This window comes from Hyaena hyaena, unplaced genomic scaffold (assembly GCF_003009895.1).
Source record: "Hyaena hyaena isolate Hyena2069 unplaced genomic scaffold, ASM300989v1 scaffold_137, whole genome shotgun sequence".
Lineage (NCBI taxonomy): Eukaryota > Metazoa > Chordata > Mammalia > Carnivora > Hyaenidae > Hyaena > Hyaena hyaena.
This window is the reverse complement of record NW_024080769.1, coordinates 1,465,944-1,478,940: the sequence shown is the minus strand read 5'-3', so window position 1 is coordinate 1,478,940 and position 12,997 is coordinate 1,465,944. Positions and strand designations below refer to the sequence as shown.

Sequence of the window (12,997 nt, the reverse complement as noted above, 5' to 3'; positions counted from 1 at the left end):
TTTAACGATAAATCAACAATTCTCATTATCTGGAAACATAACTTGAGTTTTATATTAGCTAAAAATAGTAACCCTTACATTGATTGGCAGTGTCTAGTCCTCTAACATTACCTAGGAAATGGAGACTCTGGCTTTTTGCTCTTAGAGTACCTTTCCAGGTAAAGTGAGGAACACATTGGCCAAGGTAAAATTTTGGTTTGAAATCATGCTTTACTAGTAAATTGCAAATCTGTGGTCATACTTGTTTTGTACTGTTAGTTTCAGAAATAGCAAAATCATTTCATGGCCTGTTGGCTGTAGTTTTGTCCATTAATAAAAATAAATGTGATTTTTTTAATAGAAAGAGAGAAATATCTCCTTTTATATTTTAGATTCTGAAGAAGTTTATTTTTTTTGTAGTCTAAAAAACGTCCTATACCTTTTCTATTTTTCTATACCAACCAAGCAACTGGATGGTAAATAAATGTTTTGTTATAGCTGATTTCTGTTTTTGTTTGCCTAATTGGAAGGTAGATATTTAGTTGTTTTCTGATGACCTTTTTTTTAAGGTCTATTTATTTATTTTTGAGAGAGAGAGAAAGAGGGAGGGAGCACACAACCAGGGGAGGGGCAGAGAGAGAGAGAAACTGAGGCAGGTTCCAGGCTCTGAGTTGTCAGCACAGGGGCTGAACCCATGAACCATGAGATCACGACCTGAACCAAAGTTGGATGCTTAACTGACTGAGCCACCCAGGCGCCCTTGTTTTCTGATGACCTAAAACCAGTACTCTTGTTACCTGAATGCTGAAGTGGAAATAATTCCTTTGCTTTAAAAATTACAACTGTCTAGGGGCTCCTGGGTGGCTTAGTCGGTTAAGCGTCCGACTTTAGCTTAGGTCATGGTCTCGCGGTTCATGGGTTCGAGCCCCGCATTGGGCTCTGTGCTGACTGCCAGCTCAGAGCCTGGAGCCTGTTTCAGAGTCTGTGACTCCCTCTCTCTCTGACCCTCCCCTGCTCACGCTGTCTCTCTCTCTCTCTCTCTCTCTCCTAGAAATAAATAAAAACATTAAAATTTTTTTTAAATAAATAAAAATTACAACTATCTTGCCTATAATGTTTATGATTTCCGAATTTCTTAATTACTTTTATATGAATTATGTCACTGGACACAGAAAGAAAAGAGACTGCCATCACGCAAACTCACGTTGGATCCCAGCTCTGCCACTGAGTAGCTAGCTGAATCCATAAGTGTCAGAGTCTCAATTTACTCATCAATATGACTGCCTATATTATTGACTTGTGTTATGCCTCCAGTATTCTGCCTAGTGTGTGGTATGCATCCAGTAAGCAATACTTGTTCCATTTCTTTTATTTTACATTTTAAATTTGGCTGCATATTCAATAGAACCTTTGGTGATTTTGTTACAGTAACTTTTTATACAGAGCACTTTTGAAGGCAGTCGAAAAAGAATATCAGTTACTAATTTTGGTCTGCATGGTGTTAGATCTTTGACTTGGGTCTCACCTTTTTTATTCTTTTTAAAGATATTTATTGTACAGTTTTACAGTATATTCAAAACATATAGTTGTTCCAGATACTCTGCAAGATCCTTGTGGTAGAAGCTTGTTGTGTATTGTCTTTAATCCCTGTAACTGTAGATAACATTTATTTTTATTGAAGAGGAAACTGATGATGACGTCTGGAAGCCTTTTAAAAAATGTATATGTAATAATGGGCATGCCATTACAGGTTAAAACCCATATGGTATATTATAAAGTGATCTTCTGCTGTGTTGTTGGAGAATGAAGTTTCCATTATCAGACTTTAGTAATCTCCACTGGGACTGAAGACTTGTGGTCTTCAAGAAGCTGGGAGGGAGATGAACTATTGCTGTTAACTGTGATATTAAAGTATCCTTGAATTCAGTATGGACAACTGTTAGTGCTTGAGGATTTTTTTTTCTCCTCCTCCTCTTTCTCCTCCCTGCCCCCCCCCGCATGTACTGTTCCTCCTTCCATAATGTGCTCATCAGTTAATCCTTAAATCTTCAAAGTGTGAATACCTTCCTTAATTTTAGTCCTTTGGTTTTTGTAACCAAATACAAATACAAAATAACGTTTGTAATAACGTTGCAGTTTTTCTACTTAAAACAGAATCTTTACAATGATTCCGATTATATCAAAAGGAAAATCTAGCATGTGTTTGAATTTTTTTAAGTTGATATAGTGTTTTAGTTTATCAGGGTTCACATAAGAGAAACTAACAGCTATCTATACTTAGTATTTCTTTTTGTTAATTAGGAATATTTAATTATGGTCTTAGTGTATTGTGTTATATTGGCATGATGTTCCAAAATGTTTAAAAGTGGTCAGTTGTCATGTATATTTATATATATGTTATAAAAAGGAACTTGTTTCAGAATTATCTGCCTCTTATTTATGAGGAATATGAGTGTTAAAGAAATGCAGACAGATGTTTAGAGTACATTAGAGCCAAGTTTGATTTTTTTCCATCTTGTTGGCATAGGAATTTACAGTGATTCATTGGGTTGTTTCTTTATTTAACTGGTTTCATTTTAAACATGTCCTTGTCCCAACAATGATTTATTCAATTTAGAATAGTATTCTGATGAGTACAGGGACTAGTTTAACTTAACATCCAAATGTTTGACTCTATAATTATTAAAAAAATCAATATGAACAATTTAACATTGTGTTAGTACTCATTTAAGAACACTTTTTAGTATGAAACTCTTTGGTTATTTTCTTATTTCTAAAATCCTGGTTACTTAGTTTTGATCTTTTCAAAATATAATTTGTCTAATGGCATTAATTTGTGTGGAAAACAAAGAGCCCCATCAGAAGTGTTTGGATTTTCTTTGCATATTTTGAAGATTGGGATTATTCTGCCTTGCTAAACTTAATTTTTGAAGATTTTCAAGATACAGTACAAGAAATAATATTTCTTCTGTCCGCCTACAGTATGAGCTCATTTGTCTCTGGTAATTTTTTTATACATCCCACAAGTCAAGCTGCTTCCTAAACAGAAGAATATTAGGAAATAAACCCTGATTGATTCTGTGTTTTGGGGTAAGTGAGGTACTATCTCATTCAGAACCATTTTGACTTCTTAGGGAGTAGTCCTCCCACCATTGCTAGGGTATCAGATCCAGAAGCCAAGAACGATTTTTTTTCTCCTAAATTGCCAGCCAGGAAGTTTCTATGATGAGGGAAATATGCCCTGTGTTTAGAGAATGCTGTCATCATATGGGAAGTATAATTTGAAACAAGAGAGGGAGTCCCAGAACACACCTTTCTAGCCCTACATTCCATTTTTACCAGGAGAAAGTATAGTTTAATTTTCATTTTAATGAATTAGATATGGCTTTATTATGAAATGGTTCTGACATTTCTGTTGCTATTGGAGATATTCTGTCCTTTTATTTCTCTTAATTTAAAAGCTCTGTGTTTACCCCTCTGTTTAAAAGATTGCCAAGATCCAGAGTAGTGTGGTTTCTGATGAGAGTAGTTGAAGGTGTCATTGATGTTTTAGAGAATCCCTTTATCAAAGATGATTGGCCATAATGGTGGAGTTCATTATGTTATTTCCTCTAAAATCCAAACATGACTCTGGGTAGAGATGGGGGATAGGGAAGCAGGAGGAGGATGTTTAAGTGTTCAACATAGATGGCTGGGATGACAGAGCAAATGGGGAGATTTTATCTCTTATAGTCTGTGGGAAATATTTTGAGATCATCTTTCTTTCTTTCTTTGTCTTTCTTTTCTTTCTTTCTTTCTTTCTTTCTTTCTTTCTTTCTTTCTTTCTTTCTTTCTTTCTTTCGAGAGAGCACATGAGCAGGGAGAGGGGCAGGGAGAGAGAGAAGAGAGAGAGAATCCTAAGCAATTTCCCATCTGTCCGCTCCAGCCAGATGTAGGTAGGAGTTGATCTCAGGAACCACGAGATCATGACCTGAGCCAAAATCAAGAGTTGGTTACTTAACCTACTGAGCCATCCAGGCACCCTGGGATCATATTTCTCTTACAATCTAGAACATTTAATAGACAAATTCAAACTATATTGTATTAGATTTCTCAACTATAGAAGTTAGTTTAGTCTATGGTTATGTTTTATTTTTTAAAATTATAATTAGTGCCAATTTTGTGTTACATTCATATTACCTTATATTTGTAACGATTTTTTTTATCTTAATCTATTCTTCAAAACAAATTTAAGAAAATCTGTGTTGATTATATTTCAGGATGAACCAAATTAAAATCAAAGAATCTTAGTGAGAGATAGAGACATAAAAAGCAGTGAGTAAGACATAGCTGGGTTTTCAGATTCTGGTTAGAAAAATCATCTTTTGACTGAAAGCTGAGAAAATTTACTTACTATTGAAAGAAAGTAAATCCACAGATATCACAAATATTTTTTTAAAGTCTGTTCCATAATTGAAACGTAGCACTTCTTCTTGGGAACTTTAATTTGCCCAGAAAACATAGACTTTTTAAGGAGGTTAACTGCTTTTGGCTCTTGAGTGGCCCTATCACTGCTTATTTCTCTTTTCTATATAAAAATACTCAACATCTAAGCTCCACCTATTTGCCATGGTTACACTAAGGCAAGGGTTTTAGAATATATTCTAGGCTGTTTTTTTTTGTTTTTTGTTTCCCAGATTTTACTCTACATGGGACTTAGGAACTGAATTCAACTTAATACATTCTTGTTCCACACCAAATTGCCTTACAAACACTTGTGGGACAAATATTTCAAGAATTTTTTTACATGGATTATGGGTACAATATTAGAAATTACTTTTAGCCAGTATGAAAAATATACTGTGGATCGATTTAATAATGCATTTACTCAGCAAACATTTACTGAGCTCATATTCCATAACCAGGTACTGGGAGTACAGAGATAAATAAGATGTGATTCCTGCCCCCTGAAGAGCTTACTGTCTGCCTCTAAAGCCTTAAACTTAGGCACCACAAAAAAAAAAAAAAAAAAAGACTCAGCTGGTCTAGGTAAGGTTGTTTGACTCTTGGATATGAAAATTAATGAACTGTGGAGACAAAGCACAAGTTGTTTGGTGTTCCTGTTCTATTTGTCTAGAAAAACTTGAAAAATAAAATTCTAGTAAACAGTAGAGTTCAGTGATTATGAAATGTTTTAATAAACATTTCCCCAGGGCCTACTATGTACAAGCATCATGTTCAAGGCTAGGGATATACATGTATAAGATGAAGTGTTTTACTCTTGAAGAAGACCATGGGAGAGAGAGCTATATGAATAATTGCCATATGGTAGGAGTAGACATTTTATTTTCAAATTTTGTGCCAGGTAATTTCTCTTGGTTGCAATGACACTAGGGAATAAAAAGAGGCCAAGGTTAGAAAGCCAAAAGTCACCAGATGGCTGAGGGAGGCAGCCATTCTTGCTTAGGAGAATCTTTCTAAAACTCTTCTTATTTTTTACACCATGTATCAGAAATTTCAATGATAATAACCAAGAGTAAAATCAAAATATGTCATAAAACATGAGAATATTTTTGTTAAAAGAGGCACTTTGGTTATCATAACAAAACCTCATATATTGGTGCTGTGTTACAGCTAACCTACTAAAGATATTTTCCATTGGGAGCAACTTCCCACTTTGCAAATAAAGTAAATAAGGAAAGAGTAAAGGGCCTTCTGTAGTGACACTACTAATGGCAGTCTGTTCGCTCTGCTCTAGTTGGGTGCATCTATAAATTTGGTGTTGGAAAGTCCATATCATTAGGACAGATAGCCTTTTGGGATAGAACTTATTTGAGAGGGCTTTGATGATGCACAAAATTAGAAAACAGAGCCCTATAGGAGATACACATTTGCTGTTTTATTTCTTGGCTAGTTGAAGTGGTTGGTATTATCCTTTCTTATTCTTTAAAACATCTTTAAAAAAGTGAAACACTTCAAAGAACCTTTTATCTGTCTATGTTTTATTTCTTTTCATGATCCTGGCATGTTCTTTTCCATTAGTATCATGAGCTCCTCCTAGAATCCTGTGTGCATCCAACAAAAGTTTCCTTTCTGGAAATTACGGCCAGTTTTGGTTCTCTTTACTTTCATTTAGGAACTTTCAAAATTGGTTATTAACTTTTTGAGTACTTCAGAGATAATGCTTTTAATTATTATTAAGCATACACTTATTTTTCCTATTTGAGATTTTCTTTGTTATACTACTTTTGAAATTAAAGATATTTGTAGACCACTCAAATAGAGGTACTTGGGTATGCTTTTTTGTTTTTAACTGTATTGGGGGCAAATCATTGCTCATCCATGCGCTAGAATTTCCCCTGATAGAGACCAAGAATATTTCTCACCTTTTCTGTAAGAGTAGTTTAAAAGGTAAGTCTCTAATTTTGAGTGATATCAATCATTAGGTCAGTGTGGCTTTTAAATTTCAAAGCGTTATCATAGTGACTAGGATTATTGCTGAGCTGGAGACAGTCTTCTTTGGAAGCTATGTTATTAGTCTTCTTGGTTCTAGTGCAAGGTTTGGCAGAGCTTTCATTTTGAGTTAAAGTTTATAGTTTTGCCATCATCATAGAGTTTACAGAATATTGACCACATTGTAAGGCGGTGCCAACTGATTGGAAGTAGCTACCTGGAGAACCTGTTGACAATTAGGAGGTTTGTGGGGACATTTGTGAAGGAGTAGTACAATCTAATAATGTCTGACCTGATCACAAGTTGGAAAGGGATGGAGTGGGATTTGTGTTACTTATGCCCTGTGTTTGCCAAATCCATAAAGGGGCCTTAGAGTGTAGGGATTTACTCCCACATGTAAAGTAAAAAGTCATTTTACTATATCCCTTGTCAGAAAATCCTCCCATCTTTTTTCAGATACCTCCAGTGGGGAGCTGCCTGCCTGCCTGTGATCCCATTCTGTTGTTGGACAGCTCTGTTAGAAATTACCCCCTGCAGTATTCATATTCCTTCCCATGTAGTTGTTATTCTGTATTGAAAGTTCATGAACACCTAATATAAAGGGTTTCTGACATGGGTAATTTATGAGGTGTTTGTTTGTTTGGTATCATTTACCAGCTGCCTTTTTGTCCATTTCAAAAAAATTTTAATTTCAAAATAAATACTCATATGAAGTTGCCTAGGTAGTATAGTGTTGCTGTGCACTCTTCATGCTGTTTTCTTCAATGATAACATCCTACAAAACTGTAGTACAATAACAAAACCAGGAAATCGATATTGGTACAATCCACAAACCTTATTCATATTTCACCAGTTTTACATGCTTGTGTGTGTGTGTGTGCATGCGCGTGTAGTCCTGTGTAATTTTATCATATATGTAGATTTGGCTAATTGCCACCATAGTTAAGATACAGTATACTGTTCTATATCCCAAATAGCTCCTTCATACTACCACTTTATAGTCATTCCCAATCCTCACCCCTATTCCTAATCTGTGGCAGCCACTAATCTTCTATCCATCTCTGAAATTGTCTTTTTGAGAATTTTATTTAAATGTAATCATATAGTATAGCTTTGAGATTGGCTTTTCCCCCCCAGCTTAATTCCCTTCAGATCTACCCAAGGTGATTACATGTATCAATAGTTATTCTATTTTTAAATCATTACTGATATTTTTCCTTAAGGCCACAATAAATATTTATCTAATTATATCAATAACTTTTAAAGTATTATAAAAGCAGTTAATTTACATTTGTAGCACCATTAAATTTGAATTCACCCGTTACATGATACATAAGAAACCTCAACTTTGACCATTTCTTGCTGAACTCTAGGCTAATGGGAGTGCAAGAGTGTCACATGCTCTTCATTCAACCGTCCCATTTGTGCTACTTCTTTTTTGGCCAAGGGCTGTCTACCGGAGAGGATGATTATGTGAATGAAATGAGACATAAAAGTCAAAATATAAACTTTTCTATACCATGTCAAACCGATATAAATATATAAGGTACAAATGTTACCTATGGAAGTGTCTGTTATAATGAGATTGACAATTAGAGATTAAAAAAAAAAATAACTTGTCTTTATTTTCCTACTTGCCTATAATGAATACATATTTTATCTTTGTTTTTCTGTTTGTAGAAATAATGCATACTTATTAAAAATGGAAACATGATAAAAATACATATGCTTGAAAGTGAAAGCCTACGGAAATCTCCCTGCTAAAGTTACCTGTTATGAACTATTGTATGTTTTGTTTTTCTATGCATAGATTAAGTTTTTGTTGTTATTATTATGAAAACAAAACTAGGGATTTGCTGTGCACATTGTTTTGCATCTCTTTTACTAAAGTATCTTGAATATTTTTTCTTGTCTGTACACATGACTTTATTAGCTATATGGTTACTTCACTAAGTACATATACTATTCATTCATATATTGCTACTCTTCATTGAATGCCTGCTGTGTTCAAGGCACCGTGCTGGGGGAATGGCGATGAATAATACATGAAGTTTACATTTTAAAGGGGAGATAGACGTTAATAATGATTCATTCCTCGATTATTTGATTGCAAATGTGATATTGACTAGGAAAAAGTAGAACAGAGAGCTGTGCACGTGTCGTCAGGGCACTCAGCCTGGACTGGAAACCAGGGAGCAGCTCCTAAGTGAAGGTGTCTTCTGAGCTGAAATCTAAGGATGGTTATGTGAGAATTAGGAAGTGACTGATGAAAGAATAGTGTGTAGATGAATAGAAACTCATCTAGATATTCCCATACATGGCTAGAAAGCTGTATATCAAAATGGCAGTTTTTTTTGTGGTGGCATTACAGAAGTTTTGTTTTAATAGTTTATTTTATTTTTGAGACAGAGAGAGACAGAGCATGAGCAGGAGAGGGACAGAGAGAGAGGGAGACACAGAATCTGAAACAGGCTCCAGGCTCTGAGCTAGCTGTCAGCACAGAGACCGACGCAGGGCTCTAACCCATGAGCTGTTGAGATCATGACCTGAGCGGAAGTCGGACGTTTAACCGACTGAGCCATCCAGGTGCCCCTAGAAGTCTTTTTTTTTTTTAAATCTATTTCTGATTTGTCTACAGTGAACATGTATTTATCATGTAACTAAAATAAAAAGAAAAACCAGAAGTGTTGAATCACAATATTGTACACCTGAATTTAATATAATACTGTATATTAACTAACTAGAATTAAAAGCTTTTAAAAATAACTGCAGTAAATTAAAAAAAAAGAAAAACCATAAACCTGTTTGATGTACGAATACATATACTCATAGAGGGAAAAAAAAACCTGATAAAACATTTCTCAGTGTACTAATACTGTGGTTACATTATAAATAGCTGCTATTTTTTTAACAAGACTTTTTATAAGTAATATTAGCTTTATAGAAAAATTAAGAAGGTACAGAGCTCCCATATATCATCCCTACCAGCATGCCCGCACACGTGTGTGCGCACGTGCACACACACACACACAAACACACAGTTTCCCCTATTCATATCTTAACATTAATTTGGTACATTTGTTACAATTAATATTTTAACATTGATACACTATTATTAACTACCCATTGCTTATTCACGTTTCCTTAGCTTTTACCTAATAACCCTTTTTCTCCTCCACAGTCCCATCCAGGATACCATGTTACATTTAGTTTTCATTCTCTTTAGGTTCTTTTTGACTGTGACAGTTTCTTATATTTTCTTTATTTTTGATGTCTTTGACAGTTTTGAGGAGTACTGATATGTTGTAGAATATCCCTCTTCTGGAATTTATCTGATGTTTATCTCATGATTATAAATCATGTGGGTCTTTGGTAAAGTGTCCACAGAGGTAAAGTGCCAGCCTCATCACATCATATCAAGGGGTACCTACTATCAACATGAATTACCATATTGATGTTAACCTTGATTACCTGGCTGAAGTAGTTGGTGTTTGTCAGATTTCTTCTGCATTGTAAAGCTTCTTTCTTTCTTCTCTGTTTCATACACTGCTTTTAGAAGGAAGTCTCTATGCAAAGTCTCTATTGAAAGAATCAGAATTATGCTTCACTTCCTTGAGGGTAGAGTATTTACATAAATTATTAGGAATTCTTCTCTACAGGAGATTTGTCTTTTCTCCTCAGTTTATTTATGTATTTAATCATGAGAATGAAATCCTGGAGATTTATTTAATCCATTAGGTTTCAACCCAATAATATACTTTATTGTTCAGATGATTCCAGCTTTGGCTATTAGGAGCTTTTTCACTTGCCTCTTGGACATACCCCATCAATAAGGTTTTGTGTTTGTTGGTTTTTTTCCTAAGTGTTTCCTTATTTTCTGACACTACAAGATGCTATAGGCCTATTGTGTGTTGTCTGTCACAGACCTAGAATCATCCATTTTCCAAGGTGCCTTGCTTCCTTTCGTTAGAGGATAGTATTAAAAACCAAAATCTTGGGTGCTATTGTATTTTTCCTATTTTTTTCCTAGTTCTGGTCCCCCCTCCTTTTTGTCCCTTAAGATCTCTGATAAACCAAATAGGAATTCTACCATGGCAAGTTTAGGTTCGATTTAAATATTAAATATTTAATTTAAATATTTATCATTAAATATTCATTTCTAGCTACCTTTCTCTCCCTTCCTTCTTCCTTAGACATCTTTCAGCCAGGGTAACCTGGTGACACAGTGCTGCCAGAGAGATACTAAATACAAATCTCTTGTAAAGTGCTTTCTTTCCAAAATCATGTCAAAACCTGGAGGGATATATTTTGGAGCCCTTCAGCTTTCTTCCTGTCCAGAAAATGGAATTGATACCTGGATGTTCAGTATGAGTATGAAAGCAAATGCTAGGGAATGCACAGTAGAGAGATAGACAGGACCTTGTTCTGTGATGTCATTGGTGGCCTGTATGGTTGAACCATCCCTAGTTTGCCCAGCTCCAGACTTCTTTTTGCCTAAAATAAGATAAACTCCCATGTGTTAACTATTGTTACTAAAGTTTTTTGGTAATTGCAGCAGCTGAGCACAAAGTCTTAGCCAATTCAGATATCAACTTGGTTGGCAAAATTACTATTAATTTACTTAAATATTTGTTAAGGACCTGCCATGTGTAAGGTTTCATAATAGGGACAGAAAGAGAGGAACTCTGTTGATATCATCCTTGTTCCCACTGGACCCAGGTTTAATAATAATATGCAGAATAGGATAGTTACATGGCTAACTGTGATTAAAAACAGAATATAGGATACCTTTGTCATTCACTTGGTCATGATTACTATCATCTGTCACTTTATCTTACTGCATTCTCTATCTGCAAACTTGGCAGTTTAGCCAGTTCCAGGACAGACACCTAAGTGTAGTCTTAGTCCCTTCTTTTTCTCTAACCTTCCACATCCATTTGGTTGCCATTTGGTAGCCTGTTTTCTTACCTTGTAAATATCTTTTATCCCATCTTATTTAAGTCCTAGTAGTTCTGACTCTTAGAAATTTCTCTCCTATACAAAATTACAACCCTAGTTCCCATGCCTCCAATTCATTCTCCCCACTCTAGAGGCAAAGCAGTCTTTCTACAAGGCAGATGAAATCTTGTTTCTCTGTTCAGTAAAATTATGTGTTGGCTTTGCATTGTTTCGAGTATAAAGTTTAAAAATTTTCCTCTTGAAAGTCTTATAGGATCTCGCCCTGCCTGGCTGCCCAGTCTGGTTTTATGGCAGTGTCCCCACACATAAACCACTCTGCAGGACACACCCCTGACTTCATTCCAAACATTTAACTAATTCTTCTTTAGTTTTCTGTGTTCTTATTTATCTCAGAACATTTTCCTCAGCCTGAAATTCTTGCTACTCCCAATGCCTTTTAATCCTTTGAGACAGAGCTGGTCTTTCAGAAGACCTTCTGTAATTCTCACAGTATCATTCTCAAGGATCTCTCAACCTCTCTTATCATATGACTGGCTGTTATATTTCTTTGACCTTAAAAATAAAACAGCCAGTTATTTTAGCAGCAAAATGAGTTTATTCAGGAAAAGCAGAAGAATAACAGTTTGTGATATGTAAGCTATAACAAACCCTAGACAAGTCTGGAGTCCAAGGAGAGGAATGGTATCAGAGTTCTGTTCAGGGTGCTGACAGTTTCTCATTGGCCGAGTTGTGGTATTTTCTTACTGGCAGAGCTTGTTGCTGGACGAGGGGAAAATTTTCCTTTTATGATGAAGTAGCAAATTAGGCTTCTTCCTGTTGGGAATGCAAAGTGTCTTTTCCTGTTGGGTTACAGTTGGTGATGAGTAATAGGACAGGCGAGCTCTTCCTTCTGGCCTCTAGACTCAATTTTAAATGAAGCTTCCTTTATTCAGTTTCACAACTTGAAATACCTCTTGAATTCATATACTTTCCATCAACCTAACATTTTGTTCTAGACTGTCCTCATTATAACATGTCTCTCTGCTTCTGCTTTGGGAATTTGTAAAGCACCTGCTTTACCCAGTAGCCAGTGATGTTTTCAAACTCCAGATGTGATCATTATGGATGGCACTGTGTTTAAAAATCCTTGTCTGGTTGACTGATGAGCCTAATTAGGCTACAGACTAAGTCCTAACATGGCCTGTAGTGTACTGCATGCATTGGTTCCTGTGTGCCTACTTTTCTAGCCTCACTTGTTTTCTTTAGCTCTTTAAACTTGCTCTGCTCCCTCGTTCTCACGGCTTTGCACAGGTTTCTCCTGTCTGAAACATTTATCATGTAGATACCTTCAACTCTCAGCACTTCCTCAGGATATCCCCACCCAAATCTATCTATAGCAGATTTCTTTGTTGTAGGTTTCACTTACTCTGCAAAAACTTGTGGAGTTGAGCAAGGTGGAGAGTATATAGTTGCATTTAATTTTCAAAAATGATTATAGCTTCTATCTTTAAAAGTAGATTTCTGCATTCACCCCTCTGGAAAACCTTTATTCCTTTATACAAACTGCTCATTTCACTCATTTCATTAGATTCTTGTTCTGTCTGGACTTCTTGATAAATTCCTTAAACAGAGGTCTTGTCAGCATCCT

At 35.5% G+C, this 12,997-nt stretch overlaps 1 protein-coding gene across 3 annotated transcripts in view; it reads left to right on the top strand.

Moving 5' to 3' along the window:
• PEAK1 (pseudopodium enriched atypical kinase 1) overlaps positions 1-12,997 on the top strand; it is a 308,018-nt gene that overhangs the window by 83,630 nt on the left and 211,391 nt on the right. The window lies entirely within an intron of this gene.